The following is a 14,713-nucleotide window of genomic DNA, read 5'->3' as shown; positions in this document are numbered from 1 at the left end:
CCTCCGCGGGTATCCATCCTCCTCCGATGCGTCCTCCGGGTTGCCTTCGGGCGAGGGTCGCCCCCCGTGTATCGGCCGGGCGGCACGAAACGGAGGGACTCGGCGAGTGCACCCCTCGGTGACAGTCCCAGGGTCACGAGAGGAGTTAATTGTGGCCCGGGACAGCTCACGACCACTGCCACAGAAACACCGACGGGAAAAGGAGCCGGGGGCTCTGTAGATGGGGACCCACAAGTTGCTTTGCAGCCCAGCTGTAGTGTTTACAAAGTTACCGTGCACAGGGAAACGCCAGCAACGCTTCGGCTGTCCCAGGAAAGTGCGAGCACGGACAAAACCGCAGCTCGGGGTGTCAAGTTTACAGAAAATGGCCGAATACAAATTTCTTTTGCATTTCCCTTCCGGGAAAAAAAAACAAATAATAAGCTGAACTCGGGAGATAAACGACTGTCTAGCGGTAAATACTGACCAGCAGCAGCAGCTGGAGACGAATCACCACGCTGCCAGCATTTTAACTGCAGCGTTTAGCGGAGAGGGAAAAAAAGCGAGATCTTCGGGCTGCCGCAACTGCCTGCACACCCACTGGTTTCACTGGGTCGAGTGTCTGCGAGAAAAAGATAAGAGGCTGGTGTAGAGAAAGCAGAGAAACAATTAAAAGGGAAAAAAAAAAAAAAAAAAGGCAACTAAGAAGCACTAATGACTTGAAAGTATTTGCAGCGCTGCAGAACAGCTCGACCCGGCTGGGGAGCGCAACGCAGGTGGCAGCGGTGGCCGTGCCCGTCCGGCGGTCCCCGGGCCCTCTGCCTTGCTCAGGGCGGCCAAGGAGGCACGGGGGGAGCGGGGAAAAACGAATACCGGCGGCAGGGAGACCCCGCTGCCGGGAGGTTCGCCCGGTGTCCTCCCGGGGAAACCTGCGGGCAAGAGGGACGGCGACTCGGCGGTGCCCGTGGACCACGGGACAGGCGGTGGGTCAAGGAGGGCTCCCCCGCACTTCGAGGGGGAAACGGAAAGTCTGAAACTCCCTCAAACACACGCGGTTTGCTTTCAGCGAAGCGGGATGGAAATGACTATCATTAACTACCAGGTCCTGAAAGGTTTTTTTCTTGCTTTTCAGGGAGTCAGAAGTTACTTTTCAAAGTTCTGTCATTATCGTTCCTGTCTTTACGTATTTCCAATACACCGGAAAGTTTCCATCGGAGCAATTTGAACGTTTTACAGTAACTACTCATTTTCCCGTAAGCCAAAACCAGCTCGAGAGACAGATCCGCAAGAGGCTGCCAGCGGCTTCTCCGCACCGCTTCGCCTGACCAAGACCTAAGTGTGGACGTGACCCCCGCTCCGGCATCCGGCCCCGCCACCACCTCGCCGGTAACTGCCCCGGGAGCAGGATCGGGCCCCTCGGAACTCGGTGTCTTGTCAGGACAAGTAAAAAAGCAAAAAGAAGCGGCTATCTCAAATCCAGAAGGCGGTTAAACTTCGGGACAGAAAATCACCACAAAACAGTTGTTGCTGCTTTTTTTCACAGCGCTATTTCAGCATCTTCTGACTCGCTGAACTTTCTTCGATAAATTTCACCGTTTGACCTGCTAAAAGGAGGTGATTCTTCACTTCTTTCTATATGCTAAATAACTCCACATGTGTCGAGAGAAATAAAAGTACCAGTAGACACTCAAGATGCCGAATATTTGCATTTGGTGTTCGTAACGACGAGATTTAAAATCACTTAATTTAATTACGTCAAATAGGAAGATAACGTAGGCGTCTGTAGAGCTCAAGCTGCCTGAATTTACACCCAAATCTACGCGCAGTTTGACGAGAGACGAAATCGGTAGCCCCAGTGCCACTGGGGCGGCAGAGGGACGGGAGGACACATAAAAATATGGGCTTGAGGACATCTCTGAGAAAAAGAGTGTCCGAAAACGGGGCACTCGGAAACCTGACATCGAGAGGATGAGCTGGATGTTGAGCCTGGCAGGAAAGCAAGCGATCACACAGAGATTTGGTTGTTATCAGCCAAATCTTTGAACTGGGGAACGAAAAGGAGAGAGAAATTTTACATTCGCGGCTAGAAAATGAGCTCCCCGTGCTCCCGGCCCCGGTGCCCGGCAGCCCCTCTCCGGCCAGGGGCGACTCGGGGGTCACGGAGAGTATTTCTGAAATAACATCCTCTGCTCTTGGACACAGCTCTGAAATAATTAAAGTTCAAAAAAAAAAAAAAAAAAAAGGAAAAGAAGAAAAAGTCAAACAGGAAAAGACTAATCGTTGCTGGGACACCGTCATCCAAACCCAGGTCACCGCATTTCTTTCGCTAGGAGTTGTCATTATTTGCTATATGTATCCTCCCGCCAGTCAGTCGTGACGAGCACGTTTTAAAGCCTCCATTAATTACGCAAACAAAGCTACGTTGCAGCTACGATAGGAAAGAAAAAGGGAGGGGAAAAAAATCCAACTCGACTCAATTAAAAATAACGATTTTGTTCTTGGACAGCTACCAGTTTTTTGTTCTTACCATCCCGGGACTTTCATTTAACCTCGATAATATCCTGAAAGTCTGCAATCACTTTGAGGACATTGCATCGTACCTTTCAGCCCTGCAATGCAGAGCAGCACCGAGCTGACCGCAGGCTGCTCAAATTGCTAGTTTGTTCGGTAAAAGAAACGTGATGAGGCGCAGGGGGTTAATTAAGTCTTGCAGAGATCCAGTCGGCGTGAGCAAAAAACATCCAGTCTTTTAACAACCTTGTCGCACGCGCTGGATGTAGACAACGGTGTCTGAAAAACTAATTACGAAATTACGCTGCTCTAGATAGAAAAGTTTCCAGACCGAAAAAAAAAAAGTCTCAAAATCTCGGTAGAAGTGACTGGTGTTAACTGCGGCTGCTGATCCTTCAGCTTCGCTTTGACGCGCAGATCACGTCCACTCCCTCCACAGGTCTCCCAAAGTCTCGCTTTTCGAGCCCATTCTGCGGGCTTGATCGCACGGAGAGCTGTTTGGGGGAACGGAGAGGGCTCTGCCGCCTGCCCTCGACCCCCTGCGGGGCTGCCCAAGCCCTCCGGAGGCGTCCGAGCGAGGGGCAGGGGGAGGCCGGCAGGTCCCGGGGCTGCCCAGCAGGGCGCGGGGGCTGCGGCACCGGGGGAGCCGCGGGGCTCCCGGACAAGCCCCGAGCAAAGCGCCAGGGAAGAGAGCGGGACCCCGGAGCGGGATGCCGGAGTCGCTCCCGCTTCGATGGAAGTGGAAACGCATCGTGTCAGCTCCTGCACAGCCAAAACCCTTCTCACCCCTTCTTCCCTCACACCCCTCTCCTCCCAAGCTATGTCTGATTTTTTTTTTCCTCCCTAAGCACAAATGCTTTTTCCCCGCCTTTGACATTTGGGGCTTGTGAGCAAGGAGATCTGTGAAGCGGCGGTTACCACCGCGCTCTTTCCGTGACACCACGGGGGAATTTTGGGGGTTCTTTGAAAAATAAAATCAGGCAGATGCTGAATTTCTGTGGTGATGGTTGGCAGCACCCGCCAGGCGCAGAGCGGAGGTGGCTGCTCGTCCCCACGGTGAGACAGCAGCGACGTTCCCCCGTGTCCAGCTGCAAACATCTGGTGGGGAAACGAGGCTGGGAGAGATGTCACCTCCCCACCAAGAAACAACCCTTTCCCGAACCCCAAAATTAGAGCTGGCGTTTTCCTGCCCCACTCGCTGCTTAGGGGCACGGGGAGCAGCTTTTGATCGCTATCTCCAAATTTCGCTGTTTTTCTTAAGAAGGGAGACTGAAATCTCACTATTGCAGGAAACGCAGAGCTGCTAAAAGTTGTTAGTACAGAGAACCTAATCCACGCACTGCTCTGAAAGTTTCTTTTTTTAAAAAAAAATAAAAGAATTCGGATTTGTTGTCTCTGTCCCATATTGAAATGAGGTGAATTGCTGTAGTTGGCCAATAAGATCCTGAAAGTTTGCAAAAATATATCAGTGATAATGATCATAATACCAAAAGCAGCGCTCGGAGCAGCGTGCAAACCCGGTAAACGCCTGACCGGAAAATCCAGGCATTTGGAGCTGCTTTTTCTCGTTTCAGTTTGGTTGCTGATGTCAACGGCGTGGCGATAAATAAAAAGTGAGAGTCGCGGGGGAGCGGCGGGGGGCAAGGGAGAGACACCGAGAGCTTCTTTTCGAAAGGCGGAGTTTTTTGAGGTCATTTCATCCCGACTCTTTAGTCATTTTGAACATAAAAGCAAGCGGACTGGCTGATTCTCCCAGTCCCTTGCCCGGCTGGGGTGATGCGGTAACTTTGCGCACAGATTACTTTAATTAAGATGTTAAAACATTCTTGGTTCTCCCCCTGATGCTGACCGTGAGTTTTACAAAAGGTCCGTGTAACTGTCCGAGCTCGCTGCAAACTGGATTAAACTATGAGTCTTCAGAATGTGAACATTTGGAGCTTAATCATTGCTACTTTTATATCACATTACAGAAATAATATGGAAAGCTGTTGGTAAGCTTTTGAACTGCAGAGTTTCCTTGTCTATCTGAAGAGCAAAGCAGCGTGCAACACATAGGAACTTTTCCCTACAAGGCATGTCCTGCCCGGTGCAGGAAACAATCGGTACCTCTTCGGAAAATATAGTACAGTTCTTAAAAACTTGGGGAAAAAATCTCTTGTCCTTCGCTTAAATTAGCTTTCTCCCTCACAAACCAGCCGGTAAACCACTACAGAAGCAGGCAAAGTGCTCTGTCCGCAAACCTGGAAAAAAAAAAAAAAAAAAGAAAAGAAAAAAAAAACAAACGCGCGGAGGCACTCCTGACGCAGAAGTGAAACTGTCTCGATCCAGGCGAGTTTATTTGTAAACCCGTGGAGCAGCGAGCCCGGGCGGCGGCGGGGGAGGGGGGCGGCGGAGGCGGCTCCGCCCGCGGGTGCGCGGCGGCTGCGGGAGCGCGGCCGGACCCGCCGGGGCTGCGGCTGAGGCTGCTGACTCAGAAAAAGCAATGTAGGTCATAACGAGTTTCCTTAAGTTACCTAAGTTCGAACAATTCAGCTTTTCTTTAGAGACTTCCAAAGTGCTGTTGCGACATTTCTGAACGCCGTGGCTTCTGCCGAAGTTCAGCCCCCGGCTCCGGGCGGTGGGACTGCGGCGAAGCGGGCAGCGCTGGGGGCAGACGTGCCGGCTCCTCAGTGCTCGCACCTTTCATCTCTCGCTTTTATCTTCCTTCATCCACTTCCACCGCAATGCTACTCTTCTTTTTTTAAAAACAGTTTTGTCCCAGAGGCGTGTTTTTAAAAAGTTGTGCCAGCGTGTCACACTCCCATTTTCTTCTAAAATTTCAGAGAAGCAGCAAGCGAATTGCCGACCCCTACTCCCTATCCAGATCTCGGCTCTTTCCAGGAAGGCTTATTCACGGTTGATAGTTTGTATCTATTCTTTATTACCACTACTTGCTACTTTCCACCACCAATCAAGTTTTACATCACCGGTTCAAGGGCTGTTAAAAGAGTTCACTTTTGCCAAGGGTTTTGCACGCAAAAGACCATCCGTCTTTTAAGTGACACTGAACACTGTTCGCCTTGGAACTAGGTAATTTTCGTTTTTTTCTTTTTTATTATTTTTCTATTTTTATTTTGTTTTAACCACAGCAGAGCAGGAAAAAAAGTATCCACAGTCCCCACGGAGAGCTCACGGAGGATGAGCAAGCTTCGTGTTCTGTCGCAAGAGCAGCGAAGTGGGACGGCGACCTCACTGCGAAGCACAAAGTTGTAGAGAGGGAAAGCCCGGGATCAGGGGACGGTTCAGGAAAGGAACCACAGTAACGGATTTTATTTTATTCACTCGGAGCTTTCCGCAACCATTACCTGAGCTCCCAAGCGCCCCAGCAAGCAGGGGCCGTGCGTGGGCTGGGGCGGGGCGGGAGATTTTCCGAGGGACTCGCACTCTCCCCCAGAAAAATCATCATCGGGAAGGCATCCGTTGTCACGAAGCATAACTAAGAGGGAAAATCATCCGCCCATAGATTTCACGACAGTGAGGAGCGGGGGAAAAAAATTCCAAACCTCGCCCAGTCCGACGGCTGGATTTCACATCGCTCGCATGTCCATCACGGGTGTTTTTAGAGCGATCACGCAACCGGTGTCACGGCCACACACGCCTCCAGCCTTCCTCCTTCCCTCCAGCTCCTCTCTAAACCCGCAGTGAAACCCCTTCGGCCTTGGTGCGAGCAAGCGAGGATTTCCCCGCCTAAACACAGAAGGTTTTGCTAACGGAGCAGGAGTTCCGTGAATGTTTCCCCGAGCACGTTACCAGCAGCTCCACGCAACCCCGAGGCCGCAGCCAGGAGCGCCCGGCAGGCTCGGGCAAGCCCGGTCCCGGCCTCCGCCCGCCCAGGGCACGGCGGATATGCCTCCCGGGGCGGGAGGGGCGAGCCTTCGCTCTCAAAAAAAAAAAAGCCAAAAAAAAACCCACCCAAAAAACCCCAAAACCAAACAAAAAACCCCCAACGGGTTGAAAGCAAATTTTAAAAAGCAGCCTTTTTCTTTTTTTTTTTTTTGAGGTTTGTTACCCTGCGCCGTCCCCGCCGGCGGAAACTCCCCCCGTCCAGCGGGGCGGTGGCCGGGGTGACCGTAGGCACTGAGGACGAAGAGGGAAACGGGGGGTAGGCAAAGCTCGGCACCCGTTTGGTAACACGTTACCCAGCCTTGGCGGCGGTGGAAGGCCCTCCTCTGGTGTTTGCAGTTTTCTTTGTTTACATTCACTTTAGAAATATTGGCCTTCGGCCAGAAAAGCGCCGGTTTCCCCCACCCCCTCAAGCTCGCCGCCTTCCTCACGGGTGGCGAAAGAGGAGAGACTTCTAACTTTCACGATCCCCGGGTTTTAAAATGTTTTCCCCTCGGCTTCCCGAATTAACCCTTCGGCCACTTCGGAAAGAAAGCGGAGCTGGACAGTGTGTGCACCTGCCCTGGGAGCTTTCAACTGAGGGGTCGCAACAGGTTCTATCAGGGGGGATGGAGGCGCACCGCGGGGAGGGTGAAGGTGGAGAATACGGGCGAGGCGAGGAGCGCCGAACCGAGCGGCGGGGCCCTGGGCCCCGCCGCTCGGTTCGGCGCTCCTCGCCTCGCCGCCCGCGGGGCGGTGCTGTGCGGCGGCAGCCGGTCGGGGAAGCAGCGCGGTTCTCCCCGCCGCCGCACCGCCCGGTTCCCCCGTGCTCCGGAGGGCTGCGGGTGGGAAGAGCGCTGAGGTCGCTTGTATACACCGGGCTTGCTTGTGTGTGTGTCCGTCCCGCCTTTCCACCCCGATATCTTCACCCCCACCCCCCTCTAACCCCCCCCCGGCGAGGAGTAAGTGCCACCGCTCCGCCTTCTCCTTTTCGCAATGTTGACGCAATCTATAAATAGTGGAACAAAAGGACCAACTTCCTCGCAGCTTTGCTGAAACTGCACAAAAAAAGGCAACCGAGTGGGGGGTGGGCTGGTTATTTTTTGATTTTATTTTTCTCCGGTTAAAAGCCGAATCCTCCCTCCTCTCCTCTCACACACGCGCTACTGGAAGATTATTTGTATTTTTTTTTCCTCGCTGTCTCCTGTGCTGGCAACGTCCTGCGAGTGGCTATTTTGCTTTTGCACCGAAAGAAGGGCTTTCCTCCCCTCCTCTTCTGACAGTAAGTGCCACTTAGCTACTGCCTTTTCAAGGGGGAGGGAAGCGGGGGGGCCCTGCCTGCTCGCCTACCTGCTGGCTGCCCCGGAGAGCGGGCGGGAGGGACCAGGCGCTCCGGGGACTGGGGGGGTTTGAAGGGGAGAAGAGCCACGGAGCGAGTGGGGATGCGCCCACGGGGGACGGGGCGTGAGGGACCCGCGGATTTGGGAGGAGGGGGAATCGGTGAAATGAAGTGATCGGGAGAGGGGACGGTTGCCGCTGCCCGCCGAACAAAAGCTGACGCTGATATTAAACGGGCTTTTGTTAGGGGGAAGTGTGTGTACGTGTGTGCGTGTGTGTGCGCGGGGGGGGCACACCCCGCCCGCAGCAAGTTGCCGTGCGGCGGAGGGCACCTTAGACTTGTTTACCGCCGGCGCGGCGCTCACCGGCGTGTTTACCCTGCACACACGACGCGGGGCGCCCCCTCTCTGCTCCCCGCCCCAACCCCTATCCCTCCTCCGCGCCGCGGGGAGGCGGTGGGGGGGGACGGGACGAGCGGAGCGGCGTTTAAAGGGGGGGTTGCGCGGTCAGGAGATGCTGATACGAGTAAAACACACCCCCCCCCCCCCCTCCCGTTTGCCAGTCGGATCGGTGCAAGCGCAGGCAGTTACTGGCCAGAGGGAGAATTACATCATCCCTGCTCCAGTGATGCTACCTTTCGTGCCGCTACCATGCGCGCAGGGAAACAAGCGGGGGCGCGCCTCCCCCCCCGGATCGGGCTTACGCCAGGGGGTTGGGGGGGGGAGGCGCGCCCCCGCGACACTCATACACATACACGCCCGCCCGAGTGTTTACAGCGCTCACACAGGCGTATTGTGACGTCTCCTGAGTGACAGCCCGCCACGCCAACGGGGGGTGGCGCGGCCCCCGACGCCAAGGCAGGACGCGGGAGCCCCGCCCGCATTTCCCCCCCCTTCACTGGGACCGGAGCCGTGAACATTGGGGGCCTGGGGAGCCGAGCCCAAGACCGAATGCTCCAACAGTTAAATCAAATGTACACGCTCTAGTATTGGGCTGGTTTACATGATGCCGATTAATTTGCGTTTATGACGTTTTATGACGTTTTAAGCGCATACTGTACACTCGAGGAGCGATTTCTTGTGAGAGAGGCGAGGTGTACTTCTAAGCGGGGGATATCTGTGAAGTTAAACCGCCGTCTTAAGTCTTGGGCACCCGCTTAGGAGCAAGCTGGGACGCGAGGAGCTGGTCTCCTGCCCGGGAATATGCCCCTGGTGGGGTTTGGCACAGGGAAAATGTGAGCAGAGAAGCTGTCCTAGTGATGGCCTTGAACACTTAATTGTCCAGAGTGGACAATAAAAAGCTGGTTTTTTGTCGGTGGTCTTGGTGGTTTGTGGTTTTTTTTTTTTTTTTTTTTTGTAATGGGAAATAGATTAAAGCGCTGAGGACAAAAATCTGAATTTCACATATCGTATGCTTTCTCCAATGTTACGAATGTAGTGTTAGAGGGTTAGAAACTTGTTGCAATATGCTACTGGGGGGGGGGGAGCGGGAAGTGAGTTTTTTTACTCAGTCTGTGAAAATATCAGAGTCGTACTTACCCACTGCAAAGTCAATAAATCTGTATCACACTAAAACCAACAAAAAGTGTTTTACAAACTGATACTTGTCGAGAATTGTTTGCCAGAATGCAGCAGTGTAAAATTATTATTACTAAAACATCAGCATCTACTCACTGCAAAATGCAAGTAACCGTGAAGCCCTGTTTAGTAGCACACACAGTTTTTAATGTGTTAATGGTCTGGGTTTCTTCAAAGTGTACTACTTTTTGAAGTCTGGGTGTTTCTATTTGTGCAGAAAATAGACTGAGAAGCTTTGAGCTCCTACTGTTACAAAAGTTAAAAGGAAACAAAGTTGAGCTGCTAAGTCGGCAGTCTGGAATGAGTCAATAGTATCTCCTTTGTCCTGCTAGCTTTCTCTGCTGTGGTGTATCTTTGCTCTATTTCCTCTGCACAAGCAAATGAGCATTTCTGCTCTCAGTATATTTAATAGTTAGATTTTATAGCCTCCTGGCTTCTAAATATTCTAACCCACCAGTGATATTCAAATGCATTTGCCTTTCCAGGCTGTACACGACAGTTTTGATACTGTCAATGGCAGTACGCTCACTTCTTTAACCACATAGATACTTACACATTTTCCACTATCTATAATTAATGGGGCAAATTATTCATGCTTTGTTGTAGTAAGCCTTCATAAGGGAACAAATATATCTTTTTTAAAGTATCCCATCACTTTTTGGTTTCTCCCCCAAAAAAAGAAAAACAAAATTGTGACAGAGGCACAAAGGAGATGTAAATAACTCCCCTCCTCATTTACTTGGGGATTCCCTGGGAGTCTCAGAGGGCAAGAAGGTAACATAGCTGGCTTTTACAACAGGATCACAGGTCCTGACACAGGGTCACAGAGAATCTATGCTTGGCTAGCCCTGTGCTCCAGTTTTGTTTAGCTGGTAGCTAGTCCCTTGAGGCATCAATGTCAACTTCAGCATGCTGACTTCTACAGGCAATGGGCTGGCCAGTGACCGGGGGCTGTAACTGGCTCCTGGAGGTCTCTAGTTCTGCTGCACTTGGAGCCCAAGTGCTGCTGCCAGGCTGATGCTGCAGCTCTGGAGCTTGTCACAGAAAGGGATCAAAGTGGCAACTGTATAAAGCACATCCCAACACTGTCCGTTTTCTGAAAATAAAAGGCAGGTAGATGTATTCGGTGGGTTGGAAAAGCAGCTTGGGTAGGGACATGGCTTACAGACTAAGGCACAGGAACTGGAGCCAAATCCCATCACCATGAGCTAAGTTCCCGTGTACCCCAAACCTGTTTTGCTCTCGAATTCTGGCCTTGGGATTGGTATTAGTTGTTCTGCAGATCTCTCACACTCCCAGAGATTATAAACGTTAATTCATTATCCCACATGTAAAGGTATTAGTGTTCAGTAAATAAAACAGGGGCATACTTTCTCTACTTTCTCTGTATTACATATATGTCTTAAATTAATCCACTCAGGAAGGAGGTACATATATATATATGTGCACACACACATACATATCTCCGCACATTAATAGCCTCTTCTGGTTTAATAATCAAAAAGCATTGGAGAATAGAGTTGGGTTACTAGAGTATAAAGAAAAGTGAAACTATACTAACTCACTGGGAGGTTGTAGTTTTTACTTAACTTTACGCTACAATACAAAGGCTTTTTAGGTCTGCAAGACTAAGATTCTTACTTGTTTGTCTTGTTTTATAAAACATAGCTTGTTTATTATTGATTTATATAGGCCTGCTTTACTTTTGATTACCTGAATTGCATAAATGAGTAATTTAGCATATGATTATCTGAATGACCACTCCTTTCCCTTTCCACTCTTGAAAAAGATTATCTGTCAGCTGCTTCTGTAGCATTGTATCTGTGACCATTTTGACTCTACTGTTTGGTGTCTGATACTTTTTATGTTTTAAATATAATTTTGTACCTCCCCGAGTTCTTTTAAAAAATGAAGCCTCATAATTCCTAATGACAGCAAGCAGTCTTCTCTGGTGGCCACAAGGGCCCACGCTACGAATTTCTACTGCTTTTGTTCAAAACTTAAAACACTTTTCTATCTTTTCAGTTGAAAAGGGTGTTACTATCTTACATTTGGAAATTGGATGGATAAAGACAGTATAGTGGTCCTGGCTCTGCAAGCAGACAGTTCCAGTGTTCCAGCTTTTGCACAGCAGCACTTTAACAAGCAGCAGCGATGCATAACTAACAAGACTGCAAGTCCAGTTACTGCTTTCTAGAGGCCCGTACCCAGCTCCTGAGTTATCTGAAATGTCCATTTTATATCGTTGGACTCATATGACAAAACTATTAACAGCAGGAAAGCGCAGGAGGTATTCACAACGGGGAAGATACAGGGGGAGGAAAAAAAGTTTTAAAAAATAAAGCCAGAGGTACAGGAAGAAAGCAGCACAGCTCCATCTATCCTTTTATAGTAACTGGTGTTTTATGGAAAGTGGGAAAGAAAACTCTCTCCTCCTTCCAGCAGCTAGACAGTAATGTCATGACCCTTCTAACTGAAGACTGATAGCATACTTGGAGAAATCTTTATGCAGGTATCCTTTCTAGTATCTGGAAATGAGAAGTATTGTTTTCCCCAGTTCCTTCCCTTGAACTTACTTCTGGATTCTGAGTCTTATCCTCTAGCTATACTGAGGGATGTCTAATAGAACTGTTTTAAAGTTCGGCATTAATGCTTCATAAAAAGTAATATATTTTTCAGAATACCTTAAGTACTGTAGTAGTTTTCATGAATATTTTTTACATGTACAGTTAACAGTCTCAATACTATATATGTATAGATGAAATTAGCTGGTGAGGGCATTACTTTAAAATGTGTACATAATGTGTACACAGGACACACCTATCACGTTAAAAAAGTGCTCTCAGCATGGATTACAGCTGCAAATAAATCTTTGGTAAAAGATGAATGGAAATTCGGAAATCAGCAGTAGTTCAGCAGATGAAAATATGCCCTTTACACTGCACAAAGAAGTAAAAAATAAATATGCTGAAGACCAGGCAACACTAGCTGGCAAAACAATATTGAAACCACGGTACTTTTTCAGGACTCTTTAATATTCTTGTTTCTGGCTGAACGTGGTATGTGCATGAACATCCTTTCTTATGAAAGAATAAATTTCACAAAGATTCCACTGTATGACAGTGTACTGATTGGCTGTCATAACTACTGACTAAACATTAATTTTGGTAGTATTTCCAAGCTAGATCTATGATCTACTATATCTGGATAGCATGTAAATGCCTACCAACAAGTGAAACACCAACAAACCAATCTCCTGACTTGCACATTGTCTAACCTTGTTTGTAAAGATTTTTTTAGTAATTCACTTCAGTTCATAAAATTTACTTTTGTTAGTTGGTTAGAGAAATATTAAATAGTCTCTTTTTGATTTGGAGTTTATTTCATTTCAGTTTTACAACACTAAACAGTGCGATAAACACTGCATGCTAACTAGAAGGAGCTCCACATCAGTGCAATCCCTTCAGTATCGTAACTCCTGCAGACTTTTATCCCTTACAAGCAACAATTTACATACCAGTGAGGGAAAATTAAAATGAAGCTCATTATAACTCTGTAAGCGTACTTAGTTTCTGCTAACATGGACTAGATTAAACCTGGCCTATGTCACAGGAACTGTGAAGGGTGAGAGTAAAGGGTCCTTTCTCTTAATGGTCATGCACAATTAATGCTCTCTTCACCCATCAGAGAAAATCAGACCCAAAACGGGAAGGAGGGTCTGCACTACTATTTTTTCACCTTCGCTCCCCACCCCCACCCTTTGAGCTGTAAAGAAAGGATCAGGTTGCACTATTTTAAAAGCTGGTGCAGTACGCGCACTCCCTCACTATATTGGAGAGCACTAGGAGAAAACCTCTCTCAGAGCTCCCTGCGGGAACGCTTACTGCTTCACAACGTCCCTTACTCAGGGCTGTGCCTCATCAACAGCCCTGAGCCTTCAATTAAGTGACGAAAACTTCCCCTGTAAACGTACAATATTTCTAGGGACATATCCAAATAAGAATATCATTGAGCTAACTTACCTTTGACACATGGTTTTGAAAGCTCCAAGCTTGACACAAGTCATAAAAAGGAAACTATCTCAATAGCTCAGCACTACAGGTAAAGTAGACCTGCAAATAAATGAGAAAAGAAATTAAGCGACAGTATCATTTCCTGAACACACTTAAATAAACTGGATTGATTAACGCATTAAAGAATATAATTGTTATCTCTTTCATCCCACCATCTGAGTGTAGATTACTAGTTATTGTTCCTATAGACTTCTCAAGTTAAATCATACAAGTGACGTTAAATCTGTACCAAGGTGGAAGATGGACGGTGTTTCAGCCAAGGTTTGGAATGAGTGTTCAAACAAGGCCCATCATCCTGTCTTGTACTCAGAATTTCACCAATGGCTTTTCGATTCTAAGATAGGGACAATTAAAACTTGAATCTAAGAGACAAAATAATGCCTATAAGATATCCTAAGGCTACATATACTAAGGTTATAAAAAGTCTAAAATAACATAAGATCTGAAATAAGTGTTCAGCAACATTTTCTTTACCTGTGTATTTATCTATTCAAAATACAAAATTCACAGTTCCAGAGGCAAGGTGCCTTGTTAGCATTGCCTACTGAATGTCAAAAGCCTAATCCAGCTAGGAAGATCTCCCTTAAAGGAGTTCTTATGCTGCGTCATATGTCCATATAAAAGAACCAAAAACTATGGTGACTGAAATCCTCGCCAGTTTTCCACACTCTTGACATGAGCTACAAAGACCCAATTGGGAAAGGGCACTCACAGCCTCCCATCTGACCCAGGGAAGGATCCTTCTGTAGGAAGGGTGGAGGGAAGCCAGAAGCCTCCTCCTGTTGGAATGGGGGAAGTCTCGCTGTGGAGATGCTGGGCTGTGAGTCAGTGGCACTCAGGGGCCAGAAGAGCTCTATCATTATGGCAGCATCTGTCAAGCGGCCCAACGATGAGAAGGTATAAATGCCACTTAATCTTGCCTCAGCCACTTCTACCTGAGCTCTGTGACTTTTAAAAAGAACAGAAGCTCACTCCAGGTGTCAAAAAGAAGAAAAGTTGAGAGCTACAGATGAAAAGCTGTATAGTAGATCTAGGTATTACTATTGTAGTTGTTAATAATATACAATTTCAACACAAAGACTGGCAGACATTTCAATTTAAAGCAATAATTAAAATAACGGTAGGTTGAGTCATATGACAACAAATTTACAAGTAGTAGCAAAACTGTCCTTTTCGCATGTGCAAGATTCGTCATTCTAGAGGGAGAGCCTGCTGGAAATACAAAGGCACACAAAAATGGAGGGAAGGATAAGAAAAGAAGTTTAATGGAAGATGCTGAGTCAGATGACTGACGTCTTCATCAAATAAGAAAGCAGTATCCTATTTATTTTCTGATGCTGTGCAAAAAAATGAATCAAAGCCCACACATTCCCC

General features: G+C 48.3%; 2 long non-coding RNA genes across 2 annotated transcripts in view; both read left to right on the top strand.

The window, feature by feature from the left end:
- Positions 1 to 341: 341 nt before the first annotated feature.
- On the top strand, positions 342 to 2,221 carry LOC308047104. Its single transcript, XR_013922979.1, has 2 exons — positions 342 to 962; positions 1,112 to 2,221. It is a non-coding gene; the product is annotated as an uncharacterized lncRNA (long non-coding RNA).
- A 4,903-nt stretch (positions 2,222 to 7,124) lies between these two features.
- Positions 7,125 to 14,713, top strand: part of LOC308047655 — a 50,935-nt gene continuing 43,346 nt past the window's right edge. Inside the window, exon 1 of the long non-coding RNA XR_013923052.1 lies at positions 7,125 to 7,633. This is a non-coding gene — a long non-coding RNA (uncharacterized lncRNA). The remainder of the gene's footprint in view (positions 7,634 to 14,713) is intronic.

Source organism: Nesoenas mayeri, assembly GCF_963082525.1.
Source record: "Nesoenas mayeri genome assembly, chromosome: 1".
NCBI lineage: Eukaryota > Metazoa > Chordata > Aves > Columbiformes > Columbidae > Nesoenas > Nesoenas mayeri.
This window is presented reverse-complemented; position numbering and strand designations above follow the sequence as displayed.